The sequence below is a fragment of the Tenrec ecaudatus genome, chromosome 3 (assembly GCF_050624435.1).
Source record: "Tenrec ecaudatus isolate mTenEca1 chromosome 3, mTenEca1.hap1, whole genome shotgun sequence".
NCBI classification, from domain to species: Eukaryota; Metazoa; Chordata; class Mammalia; order Afrosoricida; family Tenrecidae; genus Tenrec; species Tenrec ecaudatus.
The window spans coordinates 65,453,045-65,477,983 of record NC_134532.1 but is presented as its reverse complement, the minus strand read 5'-3'; the positions used below and the strand labels follow the sequence as shown (position 1 = coordinate 65,477,983).

The 24,939-nt window shown below is 38.2% G+C and overlaps 1 protein-coding gene and 1 pseudogene across 1 annotated transcript in view; both read right to left on the bottom strand.

Annotated features, from left to right (window-relative positions):
• IQCM (IQ motif containing M) overlaps positions 1–24,939 on the bottom strand; it is a 473,119-nt gene that overhangs the window by 153,263 nt on the left and 294,917 nt on the right. The window lies entirely within an intron of this gene.
• Positions 16,710–17,370, bottom strand: LOC142443428 (translocon-associated protein subunit gamma pseudogene; annotated as a pseudogene).

The window sequence follows — 24,939 nt, the reverse complement described above, 5'->3', positions numbered from 1 at the left end:
CGGCCACGGTGCTTCTGAGTGGTGGCCTGCTGTGTCTCAGAGAAGAGCTATGCTCCATAAGCTTTGCCCTGGCTAGTGTTTCGGCAGCAGAGCGCCACGTCTTTCTCCTGAGGCAACTTCGGGTAGACTTGAACTTCTAATCTAAGTTAACAGTCAAGCTCGTGATGTATTTGTGCCATCCAGGAAGTCAAGTGCTCTGTAGCATCAGCACTGTGGGTTAGGCATGGTCCTATTAATCATAAAGTTAGTGGTTCAAATTCCAATAAAGATGCACAGTCTTACAAAACCTATATATCATCACTGTGAGTAAGAATCAGCTCAATGCCAGTGTTGTCTTGTTTATAAAACTGCTTTAATATGCTTATATTCTACATGCTTGCTTCCCACATGCAAATATTTGGAATGAAGGTCTGGAAGCAAGCCTGATATTCCACAGTTTTCATATGCTGCCAGGCGATATTCAGGTTGCTGATCCCCGGACCTCTCATTGAAGAAAAGGTTCTAAGGGAATGATTGGCCAACACCATTTCGAGGCCTGCCAAACTAGAAAAATGAGACTTTTCAAAGAGAAAATGAGAGAGTAAAAAAAAAAAATCCTACAGAGTGTTGTCGTGTGTCGCTGAATCAATTGATACTCACAAAAGTCCATGTGGCAGAGTGGAGAGGCCTCATACAGTTTCCTGGGCTGAAATCGAAGGGACACCCCCACCGAACCTGTGTGGGTCCAAACCACTGACCTTCCAGAGAGAAGCTCAGCTCTCGACAACCATTGCTTTGAGGGGTGTTTATACTGATAAATAACTTTATTATTTTGTTTAAGTAAAGCCAACACAGCAGTCTTACACTGCCTGTGTTTTCCCTGACCAACTAAAGATGAGGTTGGTGAAGAAAGAGCACTGGAGAAATAGATTCAATTGAAAAGGGACACAGCGTTTCCTCTCTCGTTGCCCTCCACTCGCTACCCACAGTATATTGAAGTTAATTTTCAATCAGGCGCTAGAATTGCTTCTCACTGTTTGAATCTCTGTATTTCCTGGTTAATCTTGCATATGTCTTTTTCTCCCTTTACCACTCAGAGCCCATTAGTTATCATGGAAACAATGACTCTGGAGTACGTGAGCAAGGTGGCACGCGGATTTTCATCTGAGGCAAAGTGCCACAAGTTACATTCAATTCTCTGAGCAGGGCTCACACCACAGTTGGAGAGCTGCAAAATTAAATCAGAAATTAGACTGTTGAATTATACTAGATTCCACTCTAGAAGGCAGGCTGCTGGTCTCTGCAGGAGAACATACAAAACGGAGCTGCTGAGAATGATTAGGCAATGAACAACGCACTGGGAGAAAATGAATTTGTAGGAGGAAGGGATAAATAAAAATTCTCCATCTCTTTGCTACACGTTTTAAATATCCCTTTGGTGCGAGGGCTGGAATCACTGCATTGGAAAAAAGCTGTTAGTAAGAAACTTAGGAAAATAGCAAGATTTCCTTCATTTAGGGAACAGCATTTGGTTAGAAAAAAATAGGGGAAAACACCCACATTGAATAACAATTCTGTTTATACTTGCAGAAAAGATGAAGAGCATTAAGACTAGAGGTCTTCTATAAAAATCGGAATCGCTCATTAAGTCATGACAACCAATGACGATAAAGAAAGCACTTTAAAGCAAACTGGCATAAACAAGAGTACAACTTACCAATGCTGTTAGCCATAATTGGACTTTGGAAGGAAACAGAAGCCAATGCAGCACAAGTAATTAAGTAACAAGCTTTTGTTAACACTAGCAATCAAGAGGTTGTGATTTTATCGACATTGAACTTGTTATGGTACCCTAGAATTAGTCTATTTTAAAATAGTGTATTTCTCTCTCTTACAACACTACAGTATAATCTTGGCTAACAGACAGTTGTTTTCTATTCAAACAATTTCTAGTCTCCATTTAGGGTAAAGATGAGCATTTTCAAAACCCCAAATTACCATGGAAACCATAATCTTAATCCCCAAAGACTGGAGAACAATCAGTTATGAAATTGGGAAGGCTAAATTACAAGTACCTGAATAGTACATTTCTGTAACCACTCTCTCAATTCTAAGCACATTGTTTCTAATGTTGTTTCTCTTTAAAATGAACCCATTGTTCTTTTTAAGATGCCTAAAACATCTTGATTAGGTAACTGACGGCAAATATGTCTTTTACCCACAATATAATGACTGAGAATCAAAATTAAAATCATATCGAATGTAAAGAATGATTACAATTGCCATACCAGATGTTCAGAATATCTGGGAAAATATCATAGCTTTAACCAAAAGAGAGTGGGGGGAAAGTTCAGAAGTCAAACAGGAAAATAACACCAACAGGTCCAGTTAAATAGAGACTTTTTAGAAAGTTCTTAATCATGCTACTTTAAAATACAGCATGAATCTCAAAGGAGTAGCAGTTGGGATTTTAAAAGTTAGCATGCATAGCAGATTTTATTATAGGTTTTGCACAAGGATTGAGTTACAAAGCTTCGTGGAATTCATCACTCACTACATTTTTTTCTATCTATATTTCCATATAAATAATTTTACAAATTTCTATTCACATAATGAAAGGGAACTATTGACCTCGGATTTTTATACGTTCAATTATGACAGAAAGGACACAACTCTATTCTTAGGCTCCACAAAAAGTGAATCATTTTGTGGTTGATTCCATGGGAAACCTAGTGCAGTGGATCTATCTCCCCGGTGTAGCTGGATGATTCAAATCATGCCCACCTGCCGAAGGTCAACGCAAGTACTCAATCACTCATGAGAGTCAGCAATGCTGCAAGAGGACAATCAATGGGGCTCCGCAATAATCTGTGGTGGAATGCAAGCTTCAAGAAACAGATCCTGCTATGATGAACTTTAAAAAAATCTAAATCTGCTTCACATACTTAGAGAATTTTAAATTGCTCTTAACATCAATGTAATACTAAGACCTGTTTCTCCTAACTGATTTATAGACTTAGTTCTCATAGATACATCTCCCAATCCAGGACTCCAAATCCAGGACTAAGACTGCCCTGGATCTCTAGCCCAGTTCTTGATACATACAACAGCTTCCTTGAGTCTTATTCCTTCTGGGCACAAATGTATGCAGGTTTGAGCCAGGTCCATCTGAACTAGAAGCCCAGCACTACACTCACACTCCGCCTTCCCTGGATGGACTGCTGCCTATCGTCTGCTTTCACACCCTCTGATGCCCTGCCCTGCGTGCCTACTGCACAACACTGAGTCTCTTTCTGGCCTTGCTGTACCTTAGACAATTGTTTTTTGAGATCGCCGTGCTTGACGATGGGTTCTATATCAATTCTAGGTTCTCCATCTCTGTGATAAGTACTATCAAATAAAATTTTCTGGAATGAAGGGAATAGCCTATATCTGGAATTTATAATGTGACCTTCACTAATAATATATTGTTGTTGAGAATTTAAAATGAGATTAGTATAAAAATAAACTGGATTTTTAATTTTAATTTCTTGGCAACATAAAAGACAGAGTACATCTGTATCACCCCTACATTTTAGTAGTTTACAAGCAAAAAACATTAGATAAAATTGAAAAGAAAGGGTTATGAAATCCAAAATAGGTTGTGCACTTAGAAAACAGATTTTTTTAAATCACACATTTATTTTTGTCCTCATCATCCCAGAAATTTCATTTTACCTATGATACTAAAGTAATTTAAATAGTCATAGCCATTTCATTTCAATTTTCTTATAATTTATGCTTTTGTACTACTGAGAAGTATAGGAGGATATTGATTTATTCTGTCCAGTATGTGATAACTTAATTTTAATTAACATTTTAATTCCTTTGTGTCAGCATAAACTTGATTTCAGTGAGTTTGGTTTTAGCATGATACTAATTAGCCTTTAGAAGTACCCAAACCACTAATATTAGAAATGATAACATAGAATATATTAAAAAGTTGTTAAATAAAAAGTAAAAATGATACTTGGATGTTGGTTTTTATGAAAGATTCTTTTTCTCGAGCTACTAGACACAAATGAGCTAGGAATTGGTGAATGATGAGAAGGGTTTACATTGTAAATTTCACATTAATTTTATAAAACAAGATATGACATGTATAGTTTGACAAGCACAGCACATATAAATATAAAATCCTGTAATTGGTCTTCAAGTTTCATAGAAACCCTTATAATAAAGTTATTAAGAAACAGCATTTCTCTAAATGATGGTATGGTATTAGACATCACAGGATGTCTAATGGTCACTAAAGTTCCCGGAGGAATACAGAAAGCTAATTGAAATTCATAAAGCTAAACTATTTGGGGTCTAGCTCACTATAGAGCTTGCTGAAAGATGCATACAGTGAAAGCTCTTCTAACTTCCCTCATTTCTCATTGCACCGCCCGCCACCATCACCAGCTGAGAACATGAGGACGTCCTTGAGAGGAAACTCGTTCATTCTCATCTCCTTGTGGGACTCTCTCCAGAGCCAAGTGAAAAAGATTCCAGAGGATTGTTTGCAAGCATGCGTAGTTTATTCAAGGAAGACTTTTTTTAAAAATTTATTTCTAGTTAGGAATCTACTTAACTACTGAACTACTCATAGACCTTTTTCTGTGCTCCTGGATCAAGGGAAGGAAGAGTTGGGAAAAATGAAAGATGGCATGGTAGAGAACTTCCAGGTGGCAAAGACAGGACTGAAGTATGACATCCCAGTTTCTCAGACAGCAAAGAATATAGACAAGTTGGATGGTTGGTGAGTTTTTCTACTGATCTTAACAGAATCATTAAAAGAGTATAAGCATTAGAGAATTAGTTAAAGACATCAAAAACTGGGGGACATTAAAAGATGAAGGCCATCAGTACACCTGGGAACTTTCTGGGCCAGGTATTTCATAAGTGGAGGCCCTGTAATTCATGCTACAGATAATTAATCTATATACCCAACCGGTATCATGCACAGCAAAGGGTAGAGGAGATATAGAGAAAGAATCCAAAGGTCAAATACGTTCTTAATGCAGAACCAAAATGAGAGAGAGGGGGGATAAAATAATTACATGAATATTCTTACATTATTGGAGAAGTGGGGGAGAAACCAAACCACTGCCAATTCAAGAGGCATAAGGATCATAAACAATATAAATGCAAAAAGAACTCACAAATAGATATACAATTTTCTTTCAAAAATGAAACAAAGATGTTTAAAGAAAAAGTAAGTCTTGCTTGACTTCTCAATACTATAATGGAAACTCAGAGACAATGGAAAAGAACTCAATACAGATCCAGAATTTTATACTCAGCTAAAATATACTTCAAATAATGAAGCAAATAATCATTATAATAATGTATTTAAACAAACAAACGTTTGCTATTTAGTCACAGTATGTCCACAATAAAAGGAGTTCTTCAAGCTAAAGTAAAACTATCAAAGATTGAAATACAAAAATATAAGTAGTGATCAACAGAAATATTGGCTAAATTTCTAAAAATAATAATATCTTATAAAAATAGTAATTTTGGGTTTTATAGTACTAATTTATTTCCACAATAGTGAAAGCAATCAGAACCACAAGATAAAAAGTAGCCTAAGTGTCCTAAAGCCCTCAAATTCCTAGACATGCTGAACTTATTAACACTCAGTTTCAAATGGCTATAATACATGTTATAATCTATATGGTAACCACCATAAGATACAATGTCATATAGAAGATTATAACTAACAAATAAATGATATAGTAAAAAGTGAAATTATAAATACAATTAATCAAAAATTATTCTGATAAAGGGAAAGAAGGAAACTTAAAATAATTTGAACAAATAGAGATAATGAGATGAAAGAGGTTATGAATTTAAATTCAAATATATGAGGAACCACTTAAAAATATATTGGATAAGTGGTTCTATTAATTAAGATGGTTTGACAGCAACAAGAAAAACAGAATGCATACCACATAAACAAGACAAATTTTAAATATGATTGTGAAACACCTGAAAGATTTAGAATGGACATATGTAATCAATAATCAGACTTAAAAAATAAAAGAAGTCATAAATATAGAAAACACATTAAGCTTTCCTCAAGCAGCACTGTAAAGATACAGTGTGAAATTTTATATTAACAAAAAGTCACTTAAAAAGCATGGAAAAACAACTAACTGAATCTGTTACAAGATACATAAAGCAAAATTGACATTAAAACAAAAGAAATGGACAAATGCACAAACATATGAAATGAAGAAATATGTTGACAGATCAGTTTCTGCTAAATCATCTAAAAAACTTGAAAATCATTACTTTTGTCCTCAAAACCAGAAATAAGCTTTAACTAAGATTTTAAAAAATTCAGTGATTTAAAAAAATACCCCTCAGATATTAGGTTAAAAGTAAAACCAACACCTAGAAAATGGGAAGGACGGACAAAGGAAGAGAATTGCAGTGTACTGGCAGCAGAAGTCGTGTACATGATGGATTGCTAAATACAGGCCAGAGATTCATACCCACCAGCTTCTCTGTGGGAGAAAGTCGAGGCTACCTGCTCCCATAACGATTTAAAGACGTAAAATCCCTACAGAGGGTCACTAAGAGTCTGAATAAACTCCCTGCCAGTGCGTTTAGGCCTCATAGGTTCGCTTGATTTAGCAACTGGTATAGAAATAGTTAGTGGGCAATTGACTCATTGCTGGAGACTGCATGCTATTTTGAGAGATTGAAACGTCAGAAATCAAGCCTTAGGAGAATGACCACACATACATAGTAGCAAAGGAGTATATCTCAAAAGATGAGTTTCTGACACTCATCTAAAGAAGTCTTCAGAATATTGCAAAGATAGGATGTTCCTTTTGAGGACTAAGGTGATCCTGGCCCAACCCAGGATATTTTCAATTGCCTCTTATGCATGTGAGGGTTGGACATTGACTAAAGAAGACCAAAGAAGAATTGCTGTACTTTAATTGTGACAAATATTTCTTGGAAGAAGTATAGCCAGAGTAGTCCTACGAGACAAGGATGGTGAGACTTTGTCTTGCATACTTTGGGCGTGTTGTCAAGAGTCGGACTTCAGCCATGGACAAATGGAGGGGTGTTGGACGAGAGGAAGGCTATCAAGGAGTTGGTTTGACACTGGCTGCAATAATGGGCTGAAGCAAGAGAAGAAAGGTCAGGATGGCAGAGGACCCCAAACTGTTTTGTTCTGCTGTGCACAAGTGGCTATGGGTACAAACCAACTCCATAGACACTAACAATAACAACAACCTTGACTATCTATAATTCTGTTGTAGAAGGAATCTCTAGGAAAATGAAAACAAGCAGGTAGGACAAAAATAAGGAGAAAAGAAAACAGTATAGCCTCTGACACCTACAGCTACAGAAAACTGGATATGCGCAGACTAACTTGTGGGAGGGCTAGTGGGCAGCAGTGGGATATGCCTTGCAGCTCTTAGGGAGGAAGATGGGGCTTTCTAATCCCATAAAGAGTAATGGCCTTGGAAACTCCCCAGGGCAGTTCTTATCTGTCCTGCAGGCTCACTAGAATTGCCAGTGGCAGTGAGTTGGTTTTAAAGACTAACAAATCTTCACAGGAAAAAATAAAAAACTTATAGGTTCACTCTTCATCATACATTACATCTGGTTTTCAACCAAAATGCATATAGCATACTAAAAGAAGATAATTGATCGTAAAAACGTTAGAATCTCAAAAGGAAGCAGAAATAGAATCCCTCTGTGGCCGACATTTTGGAGTCATCTAACAGAACTTTTCAAAATTATAATTAATATGCTAAATTCTCTTATGGAATCAGTGGTCAATGTGCAAAAACGGGTAGCCAATACAACCCGAGAAAAAAAATAATCTCACGGCTACTGAGTCCCTTCCGACTCACAGCCACCCTGTGGGGCAATGTAAGAACCCCCCTGAGCGATTCTGAGGTTGTAACTTTATATGACAGTGGAAAGCCTAGTCTCCAAAAGCAGAGGGGAAAACAAAGTAAGCGTCACAGGAAATGGTAAAGATAAAAAAACAGCATTGTAAGAGGAATGAAAATGTTTTTTATAGGCACATCAGTAGACCCAACCACAGCGTAGGGTGAGCATGGAGGCTGGGTGGTGTGGGGGCGGGGATCAGTGATCTTGAAAATATAAAATCTCCAACCTAAATATCAGAGTGAAAAACAGAAACAAATTAGCAGAATATCCACAAACTCTGCCATGATTATGAAGGGTGCAACATTTCTAAAATGAGAATAGAAGGAGAAACACAAATAATTAATGTATTAATGCCTAGGGATTTAAAAGGATTAATCACAGACCCACTGATAGATTTATAAAAAAATCATAGAACAGGCATGATAAATGATAAAAATCTAAATTTAGGCATATCATATTCAAACTTTACAAAATCAAAGAAAATAAGAAAATAATTAGAGGAAGAAAAATACCTTGATTATAGAGGAACTGAGCCCTGGTGGCATAATTATTTAGGATTTAGGTGCTAATCAAAAGATAGGTAGTTCAAAGCCACCAGCTGCTTGCTCCATGAGAGAAAGCTGTAGTGGGTTGAGTTCCAGAAAGATTACCACTATGGAAAAGTTAGCAGGCAGGCAGTTCTACTGTGCTCTGTCCAGTTACTCTGGGCTTGAATCAACAGTAATGGGTTTTTGGTTTTCTAGAAGAACAGGTTAAGAAAAACAACTGACGCATCTTCGGATATCATGCAAAGACTAGGAAAATAGAGGGCAATATTTCAGGTAATGGGAATAAAAGAAAAAAAACAACAAACACCAATCCAGAATCCTGCTTCCAGAGGAATTATCTGCCTAAAGTGAAAGTTAAATAAAGGCTTTCTTAGACAAAGGGAAAAAATGAGAAATCTATTGGCAGTAGACCTGTATTTAAAAATATTTTAAAACATTTAATTTTTTAAGTTCTTCAGAGAGACATAAAATTATATAAATCAGATATTTAGATGTGCAGAAATTCAGATAGAGAAGGAATAAATGAAGGTAAAAAATTTTAATGTGTAAATTTTACTTCTAATAATCTTACAGTTAATAGTTTGCTCAGAATAATTTAGGTAATTATCTGGTAATTAAAGTTTATGTGTAAAAAATGTAAAATGTTCCCATCATATCAAAGAATTTGATTCTAGATATTACTAAAATATCTAAAAAATAATAAAGATAAAATTTAGAAAAAATATTTTAAAAGAATAGCAAATAATTAACTGAAATAAATACATATGGCTAATGAACATCTAAATATGTAGCCCAACCATTCACTACCATTGAAGCACAGAATGAAATAATTGAAATGTATTTTTTTTGACATTTAAAATTCTGAAAAACTAAACTGATTGATAATATGGAATAATGTGGAATTAAAACTTAGGTATACCCAATATATCATTTTCATAGCCAAAAAAGTGGCTTCAATGAATCAATGTTGGTATGTGAGGGTGACCAATGTTAACATTCATATTTTTATCATAATAGTTGCACTGTTGACCTCAAGTTTATGTATGTTGTGTTGTTGTTGTTGTTGTTGTTGTTGTTGTTATTAGGTACCTTCAAGCCAGTTCCAATGCATAGGCATCAAATGCACAACAGAATGAAATACTGCCCCGTCCTGTGCCATCCTCTCAAATGTACCAATGTTTGAGCCCATTATTGTAGCCACGGCGTCAAGTCACTTCCTAGAAAGCCTTCCCCTCTTTCATTACCCTCTACTTTACCAAGGACAAGGTCCTACTCCGGGGATAGGACTCTTCTGACAACCTGTCCAAAGGATGTGAGATGAAGTTTTGCCATCCTTGCCCCAGAGGAACTCTGAGCAAACTTCTTCAAGACAGATTGGTTTGTCCATTTGGCAGTCCAAGGTGCTTTCAATATTTGTCTCAAGCCTCACAATGCAAAGGCATTAATTCTTCTTTGGTCTTCTTTATTCCATGTCCATTGTTTGCATGCATAAGAGGCCATTGAAAATACCATGTTACACCAACTCTTCTCCTCAAAGTAACACCCGTGCTCGTCCATACGCTGAAGAGGTCTTATGCAGCAGATTTACCCAATGCAACTCCTCTTGTGATCCCTTGACTGCTGCTTCCATGAGCATTGATTGTGGATCCAAGCAAGGCAAAACCCTTCACAATTTCAACCTTTTTTCAATTTATCATTGTTACCTATTGATCCAGTTTTGGGTTTCAAAATTGAAAGATTCTATGGGCAAAATGTTAAAGGATGCAAGAAGCGTCAAAATAAGATGGAAAGAATACAAGGACCGAGTGCCTGTACCAAAAAGGAATTAATCAATATTCTACCATATTAGGAAGTAGCACATGAGCAAGAAAACTGAAACCACTCACTAAAAACAAGTCTCCAGGAATTGATAAAATACTCATTGAAATGTTTTAATAAGCTGAAGCACTAGAAGCATTTACTTTTCTATGGACTGATTTGGAAATCTGGAAGGCTGCTGCTTGACAATAAGAGGGGTACATGTGCACCCTTTCCAAAGAAAGGTCACCCAATAGAATGTATGTCCTAAACTGAATGTATGACCAATAGAATGTATGTACTAAATCTTCTTCTTCTTCTTCTTCTTCTTCTTCTTCTTCTTCTTCTTCTTCTTCTTCTTCTTCTTCTTCTTCTTCTTCTTCTTCTTCTTTCTTCTTCTCCTTTTCCTTTTTCCCACTGTGTAACCTTCTTCATTCCCTGACATCCATGGGACAAAGCCAGGCAATGGTTCAGGGTTTCAGTTCGCTCTGCCATGAGACACTATGAGAGGCCCTTGTGGTCGGGCCTTACATTTTCTTCTAATGCTGACATATTATTACATATAGGCTAATGTCTGAATAAGTTAGAATACCTAGGATTACATTATTAGGTACATATAAAATCATGTTAAAATACTAATTCATTTTCATATTATATCAATAATCAATATGTGCCGAAAATATACTTCTTCCAGGCACTGTTCTAGCTTTGGGGGATGTGTTAGTCTGGGTACTTTAGGAAAACAAATCCACAGAAACTAGTGTTTTATATAAAGGTTATGTGCACATCAAGAAAACATCCCAACCCAGTGCTGCCCAAGCCCACAAGTCCAACATTAACCCATATGTCTGACACCAATCCACAAAGTCCTCCTCCATCTCACAAAACACACGCAATGACGCCGACTGCGGGAAGAAAGCTTAATAGCGTGTAAGCATCTCAGCGCTGGTAGGAGTCTCCACATGGGTGCTCCAGCAACCAGGGCTGCATCAGGGTTGGTGCATGCAGTTTCTTGGGGATCTCTTGCAGGAAGTGAGCCTTGCCAGCTGAAGCAGGAAACTGGCTAAGGAAGTTTTTCCCAGTCCAACCATCACAAAGCGAGAGAACCGAGAACTCTCAAGGCAAGCCTTGCTGAGCCATCTATCTCTCCAACCTTCAATTAACCCCAAATGTGTTTATCGGCCAGGTGGACACAATAAACCTTAACTAACTCAGGGGACCTATCAATAAGTTAAACAAAGATCACTGTTTTTCAATAGAGACAATAAACTACATGGTAAGTTTGGATATTATTCAGTATTTATTTTCATTTAGCACCTCAATCAGAGACAGATGACATACTTAGCTTAATGAAGGGCATTCAAATGTACTGCTACTTCAGCACTAAGAAACTATGATAGGAATGGAAACTGGGGAGAACGTTTTCTTTTTTGGTGTTGTTTTAAGATATGAGGCAGAACAGAAATTTTGTATACACTTGATCCTGGGAATGATCAAGTAATAGGAGAAAACTTGATTTGGAGCTAAAAGTAAGAATTTTGTATCAATATCCTTACATAGGCAAGAAAAACTAAGTATAGGACCCAAATATAGGAAATGACTATCAAATGTATATACATATTGGTTTCCAGAATAATTTAATGACAGTAACAAAGGCATACACATTCCTATTTTTATAGGAAAAAAACAATTAGTCTCTTTGTATACAGGTAAAAAATGAAACTCAGACCCAGTCCTAGTTTCCGCACAAGTGTTCCAGATTAGAAGTAGGAGCACAGGTTCTACGTTATGGGGGAGGATATGTATTACAATGAAATAACTTATCAGTGAATTCATTTCATTTTCAATGAAAATAATAATGCAAACATTTCTAAGTGCTAAATAGGAATCATGGAAACTTAAGCAGTTTGATTTTCTCTTAATGTAAATGTTGGTTTGAAGCCTCCCAGTGGCTCCTGGTATACCGCTTCCATAAAGCTTACAGCCAAGAAAACTCTATGGGGCAGTTCAATTCTGTCATGGGCAAGGTCACCATGAGTTGGAGGCCATGAGTCAATGGCAACTACAGTGGACAAGTAACAAATAGCAAGAACGAACTGTATCCATGTGAAGGTGGCCATTTTCCAAGCTGATTTCAAGGAAACTGAATCTGGGGCGACAGGCTGCAATAGCTACAAAGGTCTGTGCATTATAACATGGAAAAAGAACAAATTATTAATTTACCTTCATGTGCCATGAAAGCCATTCATCTAGAAGTAGAAGAGGGCAGATCCCAGACATCCTTTTTGGGATGAGATTTAGTCTAAGATCTAGGCAGAGAAATGTCCTTAATCTTGTTCTTTAAACCAGTTCAATGAAATATTAAGCACAAGATATGGTGGTGGCGGTGGGGGGAGGGGGCAGGGATACATCTAAAGTGTGAACCTTTCTGTCAGTGAAACTCCCTCTCAGATGACTGGAATTGTGCCTAATTGCTTCTTAATAATATCCCAATTAAAACAATAACAACATTTTCTTGACTACCATTTTGCAATTTGCAAAGATTTCTACTAATACATTAAATGGAAATTAAGTGAAAGGAGGTTTACACATTGAGGAAAGACAGAAATTTGACTTTTACCAAAAAAAGCTGGATACATCAAATTTTATCAGCCCTCAGCACTGCTTCATAATGTTACTTTCATTCAATCATACACTAAAGATGGAGCTCTGTGGGGAAAATAAACAGCAATTGATCTTACATATATCAAGAGACACGATTCGTGTGAAATATGGCTTTGTTCTTAAAGTTAAAACTTAGGGTGTGAATTCCCTTCCTCCTATCTTTGATAAATCAATGACTGGCATTCATTTGGGACCGATCTTGGATAAACTTTTACTATTTTTTTAAATGTATGAATTTAATTTAAACCAGATATGGCATTTAGGCCATTTCTGCTGAACCAGCAGGCTCTGAACTCCCAGGGGCCAGCTAACAAGAGAGGGCCAAGCCACATAGTTGTCCTTTCCCAGACAGTTTTTCTTCTCTGGGGTCTGTCCCTGCCCTGACTCCAGTTCACTCCTTTTTAGAAACATTTTTACTTTCTCTCCCTTACCTTGATTTTATCCTTCCTTTCTATAGTTTCCTCTTTTCTGTGTTTTATTTTAATTTTGCCTCCCCCTTCTTTAACTCTTTTATTTTCTCAAACGTTTTTCTTAAATATTATCTTTTTTATTAAAGTTTTCTCTTCTTCGATCTCCATGCTTTCTTTTTTTTTACATTTTGTTTTTTTCTTTTTTTATATTCAGCAAAATATTTAATTACTTTTCTTGTTGCTCCCACAATTTGATTGTTATTAGCTTCATTTTTATTTTTTGCTTTTATTTATCCTACTGTTTGTTTTATTGTTGTCCCACTAGATGAGAGATAGCAACCATGCCCACACTCACATATCCTGCACCCTGACCTACTGGATGGCCTCTCCTGTTTCATCAGATCCTTTATAGACATTGGCCAACCCAGAAAACCCACCTTCCAATGCATTTCAGAAACACTACATAGCAAAATGTGCATAAGCCCTAATTCTCTATCATTTCCTCCAAATAAAAGAAATGCATTCCTAAGAACACAACAACATACAATTATGAAATAAATACTAATGTAATAAAACAATGCCTCTGGGACAACAAGCAATATCAACTCATATTAAGAAATAAGTTAGAATGGCTCAACCAAGTCATCAAAACACAGAGCTAGGAACCCTTCTAAGGGAGAAAGGGCATTGTAATTACCAGAAAAAGATTCAAAAGGAACATATTTAGGTACTGTAAAGAAATTGAAAAAAATCTCTGAGAAAGCTTCAGATGAAATCAAGAAAAAGTCAGGACTGAAAAGCTGTAGAAAAATTCAGTAATACATTGCAGGAATAAATTACCAAAAATAAATGAATAATTAGAAACGATACAAAAAGAATAAATAGAAATCCAGATTAATATTAAGTCTTCGGATACATGGAAAGTGAAAAACAGAATCAAATCAGTGAAAGGCCAAATTAATGAGAATAAATATATATTTCTCAAGACTAACCTGCTAGAGGGACAATCAGAAAAAGGAATAAACAATTCTGGTGAAAGTCTAAAAGATATAGCATCTGGGGTCTTAAAGGCTTGAAGATAAACAAGCAGCCATCTAGCTGAGAAGCAACAAAGGCCACATGGAAGAAGCACACCAGCCTGTGTGATCATGAGGTTGATGAGATCAGATATCAGGCATCTAAGACCCAGAATAAAACCATAACCAAGGTGAATGGAGTGAGGGAACAGAGTGGAGACCCAATGCCCCTTTGTAGACTATTGGACACCCCCTCACAGAGGGGTCACTGGGAAGAGAGGAGCCAGTCAGGGTGCAGTATAGCACCGATGAAACACACAACTTTCCTCTAGTTCTTTGATACTTCCTTCACCCTATTATCATGACCTCAATTCGACCTTAAAAATCGGACTAGACCAGAACATGCAGACTACTACAGATAAGAGCCCAAAACACAGGGAATCCAAGAGAGATAAACCCCTCAGGGCCAACAAGGAAACTAGAGATACCAGGAGGATTAGGAGAGGGTGAGGGGAGATAGAGGGAACTGATCACAAGGATTTCTCTAGAACCCCCTCCCAGGGGACCGAATAACAGAAAAGTGGGTAAGGCGAGATGGAGGATGATGTAAGATATCAAAAAATAATCTATAACTTATCAAGTGTTCCTGAGGGAGGGTGGGTGGGGAAAGGAGGGAGAAGAACTGGGGAGCAGATATCAGGGACTCAAGGGGGAAGAAATGCTTTGAAAATGATGATGGCGGCAAATGTGCTTGCCACACCGGATGAATGTATGGATTGTGATAAGAGATGTAAGAGTCCCAATAAAAGAATTAAAAAGAAGTCGAATGGCAATCTTAGTCTCTCCCTACTCAGAGGAGAGAAGAGTGATGGAAATCAAAGGCACGTGGAAACAATTAGTCCAATGGATAATGGAAAATCTAAACACCAGTTTCTATAATCATGAGACCAAAAGAAGGAAACATGCCTGGATTACTCTATCAACTGCTCTGGACAGGATCATGGGAAAAATCCTGGTGAGAGTGGGAGAAAACACGTAGAACAAAACTCAAAATCATAAACAGACCAGTTCCTGGCCAAATAGAGACTGGTGGAAACCATGAGACTATGCCTTAGTCACCCTCAATTCTAGGGGTAAATTCACTCCATGGATTCCATTTTCAGTCCAACCATTAATTTTGGCACACTGATTCTATTAATTTCTTACATCTTCTTTTTTCCTTCTAGTACAGTGTCACATCGTTCCCCCTTGTTGTTGTAGATACAACAGAAAGAAATACTACCCGGTGCCATTCTCCCAGTAGGGTCTGTGTCCGTCATGGCCGTCACTGTGGATTCTCTCAGCGGGGAAATGCTGAGCATGATCTTCCCTTTCAGTTTTCTAACTCCGTGTCTCTGCATATTTCAGTACAATGTTTTATTTGGTCTCACAAGTTGCTTTTTAAAATATTCTGTCCAACTCTTTTACTTCATTATGCCCTACATTCACGTTAGCCACTTAATGTTCAAGAGCAAATTGCAGAGTTTATTCAGATATCCACTTTGGACTTTTCTTCAATGACCTGTTGCTTTCTTCATGTATTATGTTCTTGATACCATTCTATTTGGTCATTGGTGTTCAATGAATCAAAATTGTTCTTGAGAAAGTCTTTAATATTCACATAGGGTATACTCAAGGTCCTAGTTAGCTCTTGTGGACTTTTAAATTTTTTGCTTCCTCTACTTGAACTTGCCTATGAACAATGGGTGATGTGTTCATAGCTAAACTTGGTCTTGTTTTAACTACTAATATTGAGTTTCTCCATTATTTCTTTAGACCAGGGGTTCTCAACCTTCCTAATGCCGTGACCCTTTAGTACAGTTCTTCATATTGTGGTGACACCCAACCATAAAATTATTTTTGTTGCTGCTTCATAACTGTAATTTTGCTACTGATATGAATTGGGTGACCCCTGTGAAAGGGTTGTTCAACCCTCAAAGGGGTCACGACCGACAGGTTGAGAACCACTGCTTTAGACAGATGCACTAGACATGTTTTTGGTGTATTCCCTCCATGTGGTCCATGTATATAACCGTATATAACCACCATTTGTGTTGTTAGAAAAAAAGTCATTTGCAAGGATGTCATTGGTCTCACAAAATTCTTTCATGTGCTCTCCAGCTACATTTCTCACACAAAGGCTATATTTTCCAACTACTGATTTTTTTTCTTTGTGCCAAATTTCACATTCCAATCACCAGTAGGTATAAGTGCATTTGATTCTATGTATTATGGATTTTTTTTCCTTTCAAATCATTTAATGTCAACAATTTGTCAAAAAGGGTCAATACACAGGGAGTTACATTTCGCTGGGTTTTGCAAACTCTCCCAGTCCAGGCCACAGTAACACCTGTGCCTGCTTCTCTATTCACCGTAGGCCACCCATCGAGAGCAAGCCGGGGAGACCTGGGGGACCTACTTGGAGCCAGTGGACAGCAGGGCGATGAGTCCCGATGAAGCACTGATGGACAAGATGTAGCTCACAGTGGGGTTGAAGTTCTTCAGGATGAAGAAGGAGGCAACGATGAGCAGGAACAGGAACAGCGTGTTGTTATAGAAGATAGAAAAGGTGGTCGCTTCATAATCAGCAACTTCATTCTTCTTCCACAGGATTCTTTCATCTTTCTCCTTCCGGGACATCTTCCTGTTGTCCGCCTCAGAAAGCTTCCGAGTCACCTCTTTGGAAACGGCGTCCTCCCTCTTCTGTGCCACTTTGTGCTTGAGAACAAATTTTACATTCTTGTACCCAAAGGCTACCAGATAAGTGCTTACGAGGGTCATCACACTATATAGAACAGCTGACTGGATAAGGTCCATATTCCATATCCGCCAGTACAGCCAGATGGGGATGGCCGACACGATGAAGGCGTTCCCGAAGAAAAGCGCGGAGGACTTCACCGACAGGTTTCGGCTGAAATCCTACAGGAGCAGATCCTCCTCACACGGCTGCTGGGAGGCGCCCTTGGGAGCCATGGCGGCGCGGGAGCGGAGTGTGAGTGCTTCTTAAAAGAGTTAGCTGTAGTTATAAAAACTTCAAACTCTAATGTGGAGAGTGTACAATTTTGCCATCCTACCAGGTATAAAATGAGCCACCTCAGAAGCGGGAAGTGAGCTCAAGACCATCAAGAAAAAGAGGAGCCAAGGGTGGAGTCTGTCTTTGGACGCTGAGACCTTTGAACTTGGCACAGAAAGCTTCTCCAGATTGAAGCCACAGAATCTAATTGACTACACCGTGTGACTGTAGTTCTTCTTTACAGCTAACATTCTGCTATCCATTGTGCCTTTCCTGCACTCTCAGCAAATACTTTGGGCATGATTCTTAGCTTGGTGGGATGACGCAAACTTGTGTTCCTGAGGGCTTTGGTCATTAGTAGTCATGTCAGAATAGGTAGCTGTTGTTTTTTCCATGGACCTTAATCACATAGCATAGCAGTATTAAGAGGGAGCCCTGGTGGGATAGTCGTTACACATTAGGCTGCGATCCTCAAAATTAGCAGGTCTTACCCACCAGCCGCTCCTCCGGAGAAAGATCGGGCTTTTTATTCCCAGAAAGAGGCACAGTCTTGGAAACTCACAGGGAGTTACACTCTCTCGTTGGTTTACTGTGAGTTGGTGTTGAATTGATGGCATTAAGTTTGTTTTTTTAACTTAAGGGATTTCCAGTATTCCAAATATATTCACTTTTACACCATTTCACAATATCAATCCAATTTCCTCTCGATAATCAGGATCCATCACAGCAGCCAGTACAGTGATTCCTTTCCTTGTCCTCTGACCTAGAAGAGTGAGGAGCCCAATGTGGCCATGTGGCATTCTTAAGTTCCAAATCGGTGGGATTGGTTGTTTCTCCAAGGTGGAAGAATTCTTCATCTTGAAACCAAGATCTCTAGTTCCACAAAACATAAAGTTCCTGGATGGCCATGATCTTACCAGCCAGGTCTTCTCACAGCGTGGGCCGAGGTCAGGAGGGTGAGGTGAGGTGGGAGCCCTGTATTATGGATTTTATACTGAAGAAGTTACTGAAAATCTTTAGTTTAACATTAGCTCTAGTGGTTGATGAGCAAATTTGAACAATAATCACTTTAACTGGTCTTCCTTATCATTGTACATCAGAATAGATATTAAAATAGTCTTTATGATCATGAATGTGACACCATTCCTCTTCAATTTCTTATTCTCAGCATAATAAATCCCATGATTTTTTTTTAATTCAAAGGTGGTCAATACCAAAGCATTTCACTCAATAATCCATTGGGAACAAAATCTGAGGGCAGAATATCATATTGGTTACAGGGAGGACTGATAAAAATGAGAGAAAATCCCTAGAAGTTTGACGAAAACAACAGTTGCAACAACCCCGATGGTCAGGAAGATGGCACAGGATGTGTGGACCAGCAGGTCCCCATGAGTGGGAGCTGGCAACTATCAGCAGTAAGAACGTTAAGGATTAGCAATGCTCATTATGGTTATCCTGGGTGGAGAGTAGAAAGTATGCACAAAAGCACTGGGATGTGTTGAACAGCAGAAAGAGAGTCACTGTTGTTGGAACTTCGTGAGCAGAATAGTTCGATAAGAGGAGTAAGGCCAATGAATCTAGTGTTCTTGTGTTTCAGAGAAGGATGAGTGCCAATCCTCATGATAAGAACACTTATTTTTGTTGTTGTTCTTAGGTGTGATGGAGTCAGTTCTGACCCAAAGTGGCTTTATGCATGACAATGCCAAGCCATGTGGCCTCCACACAATTATTCCTATTCTTGAGCCCATCATTGCAGCCATTGTGCCACACCATCTATTGAGAATCTTCCCCTCATTTGTTGTCCCTCTACTTTACCAAGCATGATGGCCTTTTCCAGGGATTGGTCTCTCCTGACACCATGTCCAACGTGTGTAAGACTAAGTCTCAACACCCTTGTCTGTAAGAAGCCCTCTGGTCATACTTATTAAAAGACAGATCAGTTAATCCTTTTAGCAAACAATGGTATTTTAAATATTCCTCTCTAGCAACAAAATTCAAATGGATTGATTTTTCTTCAGTTTTCTTCATTCAGTGTCCAACTTCCACACACAGATGAGGCAACTGAAAATGCCATGGCTTGAATCAGGTGCACCTCCGTCCCCAAAGGAACACCTTTGCTTTGCAATGCTCTAAAGAGGTTTTGTGCAGAAGATTTACCTAATGTAAATTATCTTTTGATCTCTTGGAAGCTGCTTCCATGAGCATTGAGTGTGGACACAAGCCAGGAAATAAATTCTCGACTGCTTCATCTTTTCTCCATTTATCACGATGTTGCCAATGGGTCCAATTGTGAGTATTTTGGTCTTCGTTACATTGGTATGGAATCCGTGTTGAAGGTTGAAATCCTTGCTCTTCACCAACAGGTGCTACAAGTCTTCCTCGCTTTCACTAAACAAGGTTGTGTCATCTGCATAGTTCAGGCCTTCCTCCAATCCTGATGCCACATTCGTCTTATAATTCAGATTCTCTGATTATTTGTTCAACATGCAGATTGAACAATTAGGGTGAAAGATACAACCAAGTCACACACCTTTCCAGATTTTAAACCATGCAGTATTCCCTTGTTCCATTCCCACAACTGCCTCTAGATCCAGTTAACTTGCTAGTGATATCTATGATATCACAATGAAGTATTCTAGAGTTTCCATTTTTCGTCAGGTTATCCATAGTTTGTTACAATTCACACAATCTAGTGTCTTGGCATAGTCCACAGCTTGACAAAAAGCAGCTAACTAGTCATATTGGACTCTTTTCGTGTGTGCATATGGATGCGAAGTAAATATGAAAATATTTAAAGCGTGTTATTCAGATAATGGTGATTTCATTTGTTTGTAAAAATATACCTATGACTCTCAAATAATGTTTAAATTGTTGTGAGCGACAGGAATGGATGTTCTCATGCAAAAGTTTGCTGACCACTGGCATAGTAAAGAAAACACAAGTTAACAACTTCATGCGAGTCTCTCTTTTCAGCCAAGATCCATCTGGCATGAGGGATGCTATCCCTTGTCCATGCCCTCTTCTGAAAGCAGACTGACAGCTCCCTGTCCATGTACTGCTGCTACTGTGGATGGATGACCTTCATTAACTATGTGTTTTAAAACTGTTGGTCTCAAATGGCATGGTATCTGTAGGTAACACAAACAAAACACATCATATGGTGTGTTATGGTGGTAAGGTGCTAACTCAGAGTGAGCACTGTATTCAATAGCACATAACACTGCCTGAGATCCCCTGCCATCATTACAATTTTTATATGTGAGCCTATTGTTGTAAGCATTATGTACATCCCTTTCATCAAGGGTTGTTTTCTTTTTTGTTGACACTCTGTCATGCATGATGTCTTCTCCAGAGTCTGGTAACTCCTGATAACATGACTAAAGTACATGAGACAAAGTCTCCCCATTCTCATTTCTAAGGATCATTCTGGTTGTACATCTTCCAAGACAGTTTTGTTTGTTCTTCTGGCAATACACAGTACTTTCAATATTCTTTGCCATCAACATAATTTAAATGGATCAATTCTTCAGTCTCATATCTTGTCCAACTTTCATATGCATATGAGGCAACTGAATCATTAAAAGCTTAAATCAGACCCACCTTAGTGCTCAAGATGACCTCTGTACCCTCTAAGACTTTGAAGAGGTCCCGGGAAACACATTTGTCCATGTAAGATTTCATTTGATCTCTTACCTGCTGCTTCTATGAATATTAATTGTGGATCAAAGTCAAATGAAGTTCTTGATGATAGCAATCACCTTTCCGTTATCATGATGATGTCTATTTGGCCAGTTGTAGGACTTGGATTTCCTTAAGCATGAGTGATCCTCCATACTGAAGGCTGTAGTCTTTGATCTTCACCCGCATGTACCCGAAGTCCTCCTGGCTCTCAGCAAGCATGGCTAGATCATCTCCATGCCTATTGTTGAGGCGTCCACTTCAAACCTGATGCTGCCTTTTCTTTCTTGTAGTCGAGTTCCTCCGATTGCTTACTCAGCATACAGATGGAATAAGTCTGATGACATGATACAACTCTGCTGTACGTATTTCCTGATTTTAAACCATGCAATATTCCCATGTTCTGGTCGAACAACTGCCTCTTGGTTTGTATACAGTTTCTACATGAAAACAATGAAGTGTTCTAGAATTCCATATATTTGCAAATGTATTGATAGTTTTATTATTATTATCCACATGCCTTGTGGATTTTGTTGTTGTTAAGTGATGTTGTGTCAGTTGCCACTCATAGTTACCATATGTACAACAGAAAGAATGCTCGGTTCTGGACAATCCTTTAAAGCGTTCTTATGTTTGAGCTCATTGATACAACCATTGTGTCAATACATCTTGTCAGAAAGTCTTCCTCTCTTTAGCAACCCTGCTATTTTAGCAAGTATGATGCTCTTTTCTAGGGATTGTTCTCTCCTGACAATGTGTCAAAATACATGAGACAAAATCTTGCCATCCTCGTCTCTAAGCAACATTATGATTTTATGTCATCCAGGACAGATGCTTGTTGTCCAAGAAGCCTTTGCATAATCAATAACAAAAACGTAAACATGCTTCTGATATTTTCTTCTTCAGTCAAAATCCATCCAATCTCAGTGATGATATCCCTTGCTCCATGGTTTCTAGCATCTACTAGAAGAGATTCATAACTGTGCCCATTCTAAAGAAATATGAACAAACTGATTATGATGAAAACTAACAAAATTTAGGAAGAAGCCCAAGTTGACTTAAGGCATTAGTGAAAACCAAGGTTTCAGAAATGGATGGGATGCCAAAGGGAATGTATCAATATGCTTATGAAGCACTAGAAGAATCCACTTGTCAATACCAAGAAATTTGGTAAGCAGCTACTTGGCCAATCTAATGGAAGATACCCATATGTATATGCTCCTTCCAAAGAAAGGTGATTGCACACTTACAGAAATTATCTATAAATATCATTAACATATTATGAAAGTAAAATTTGGCTGAAAATAATTTTAAAAGCCATTTCATCATTATATTGACAAGAAGCTGCTAGAAATTCAGATTTAGAATAGGACATGGAATAGGTAATATCATTGTTGACATTAGAGGGATCTTGGCCGAAAGCTAAGAATGCCAGAAAGATGTTTACTTGTGTTCCATTAACTATGCAAAGGCATTTCCTGTATGGATCATAACAAACTGTGGATAGCATTGAGAAAAATGGGAATTCCAGAATGCTTAGTTGTGCTCATGTGGTAATTGTATGTGGTAGTTACACAATTTCATGTTAACTTGATAGAAGAATTAAGGGGTGGAGTATAGTCTGTCAATCAGATCACAGACTGATGATCCCTCCTGGTGGGCATGAAGATTCTCATGAAGATGCTGTGAAATTCCTCCCTTCCTCCCTGGAGGTAGGACACACTGTCTCTCTCTTTACACATGCCTGTTGACAAGCCACATGGAGCCATGCTGATGGCAGCCAGAGCCCTGGTGATGCTTCCATTGACATTGGATCCACAAGACTCTTCACCAACTGACCTGTGATCTTCCTGCATTCAGCATCATTGCATATGCTGCTTCAGTCTGAAGAGGAACTCATATACTACTGTGTTACTCTAAGTAGACTAGAGAAACAGATTCATAGACACTCGTGTGTATAACAAAGAGCTTTATATACAAGATCAATTGAATATTGAGAAAACATCAAAGCTTAGTCCAGATCAAGTCCATATGTCTGATACCAATACATAAAAATCTTCTTCAGATGTATGAAATGCATGCAATGATGCTAAATGCAGGAATATTACAAGCCAGTGAGTGGAAAGTCTTGTGGATCCACTGATGATGAAAATATCTCAGCCCTGGCAAGGGTTTCCATGTAGCTCCTCCTGCTCCAGGGTTCGAGCGTAACTCCATGTGTCTTATAATCAGGAACACCAACCGAGAGTCTGTCTGTATCTGGCCTCCAGTGAGGTATTTATCTCTATGGCACCTTCAAATGAGTCATCAAACTCAGACTTAATTGACAGGATAGACACCACCCCTCTGCAACTTGACACCAGATTATGTAACTACCAAAGACCACCCCTTGTCAACTTGATACGTTTATATAATTCTCTAGCCATACATAATTTTTAACAAAACAATAATAAAATCATATCAGTACCTAACAGGATAAAACTAAAAGGCATACAATTCAATAGGTAGCAATGTCTCATTGTGCTTTACACAATTGATGTATGTATAAGAGTTGTATGAGGCCCTAATAAAATGTTTTAAAAAATTAAAAAATAAAAGATCAAAAAAATAAATTAAAATAAACATAATATTCTATAAGTGAACAACACAATAGTCTATGCTTAACAGCTGCAGTTAGGTGAACACCTATACCATAATTCTATGAATATATTCCTATGAATATATCCACCATCAATGAAAGTTTGAAAACCAATCACTTCATGCCTTTATCCTCCCCATTTTAGGTATCCAATTTCTATAGTGTCCACTTAAATCAAACCAGTGCTCTGCGAAGATAATCATATTTTTTGAAATGAAGAATTTTCAGCCAAGTTGGAACCTTGTGAAGTCCTCATCCATAAGCAAAGTCAGATGAGCACAATCCATCCATAAAGTCTGCAGCAATATGCACCAATTCAAAGCTCAAAAAGCTTCTCTTCATCTGGTCCAGTTCTGGTCAACTCAATGTGGGCTGGCTCACTCAGCCTCACCGGGTGCCCATTGGTCACCTCACCTGTAGACCATGGCTCCATCACAAATTCTCAATAACCCCAGTCCCCTTGGGCAAGGTCATGCTATAGGCTGAAGTTCCTTACAACTCTATACACTTCAGACTAGTCAACCCACTCTCATCTTCTCCCCTAATTCCTATAAATTAGGCCCACCTGTGTCAGTGGCTAGACTGAACCTGTCTTTTTATTGCTGCATTTCACCCACTTCCACTCAACAAGTGAATCCAGGTGGTCACCTATCAAGCATTTGGGCATGCCCATAAGCCCCCTTTAATGTTCACTCCTAGAAAGGAGAGTTTCTTCATTGTTCCAGATTTTTCCAGTCTCTGGCACAAACTATGAGCTCAAAATTCAAGATCCAAAAATTTCCTTTTTTTCCCTTCAATCTGTCAACATCCCCTCTTAGGCACGTCTATTCACCTTCAAATGTCCTGAGCACACTGGGTGGGGTTGAGCTTTTCAAAGCCTTCTTTGCAGTTGTGTCCTAGACCCACTTAAAGATTCACATTTTAATGGATGAAGGCAAGGCTTACAAACTCTTTTCATCCATCCCAATAAACATTTTTATCAACTATTATCTCAACAATAATAAGTAGAAGAAATTAGTATAAACAAAGCAGAATCAGATCCTAAAATGAATTCTTAAAACATTCAAGTTCAATCCTTATCTAGCTTATCTTAACCATTATCTAAACTATTCAATTGGTACAAAGTATGGGATTAGGCAGCTAGCTGTATCAAGGCAGGGCCAGGCTTTCTTTCAGTCTTTTTGACCTTCTCTCAGCCAATTTCATTAAG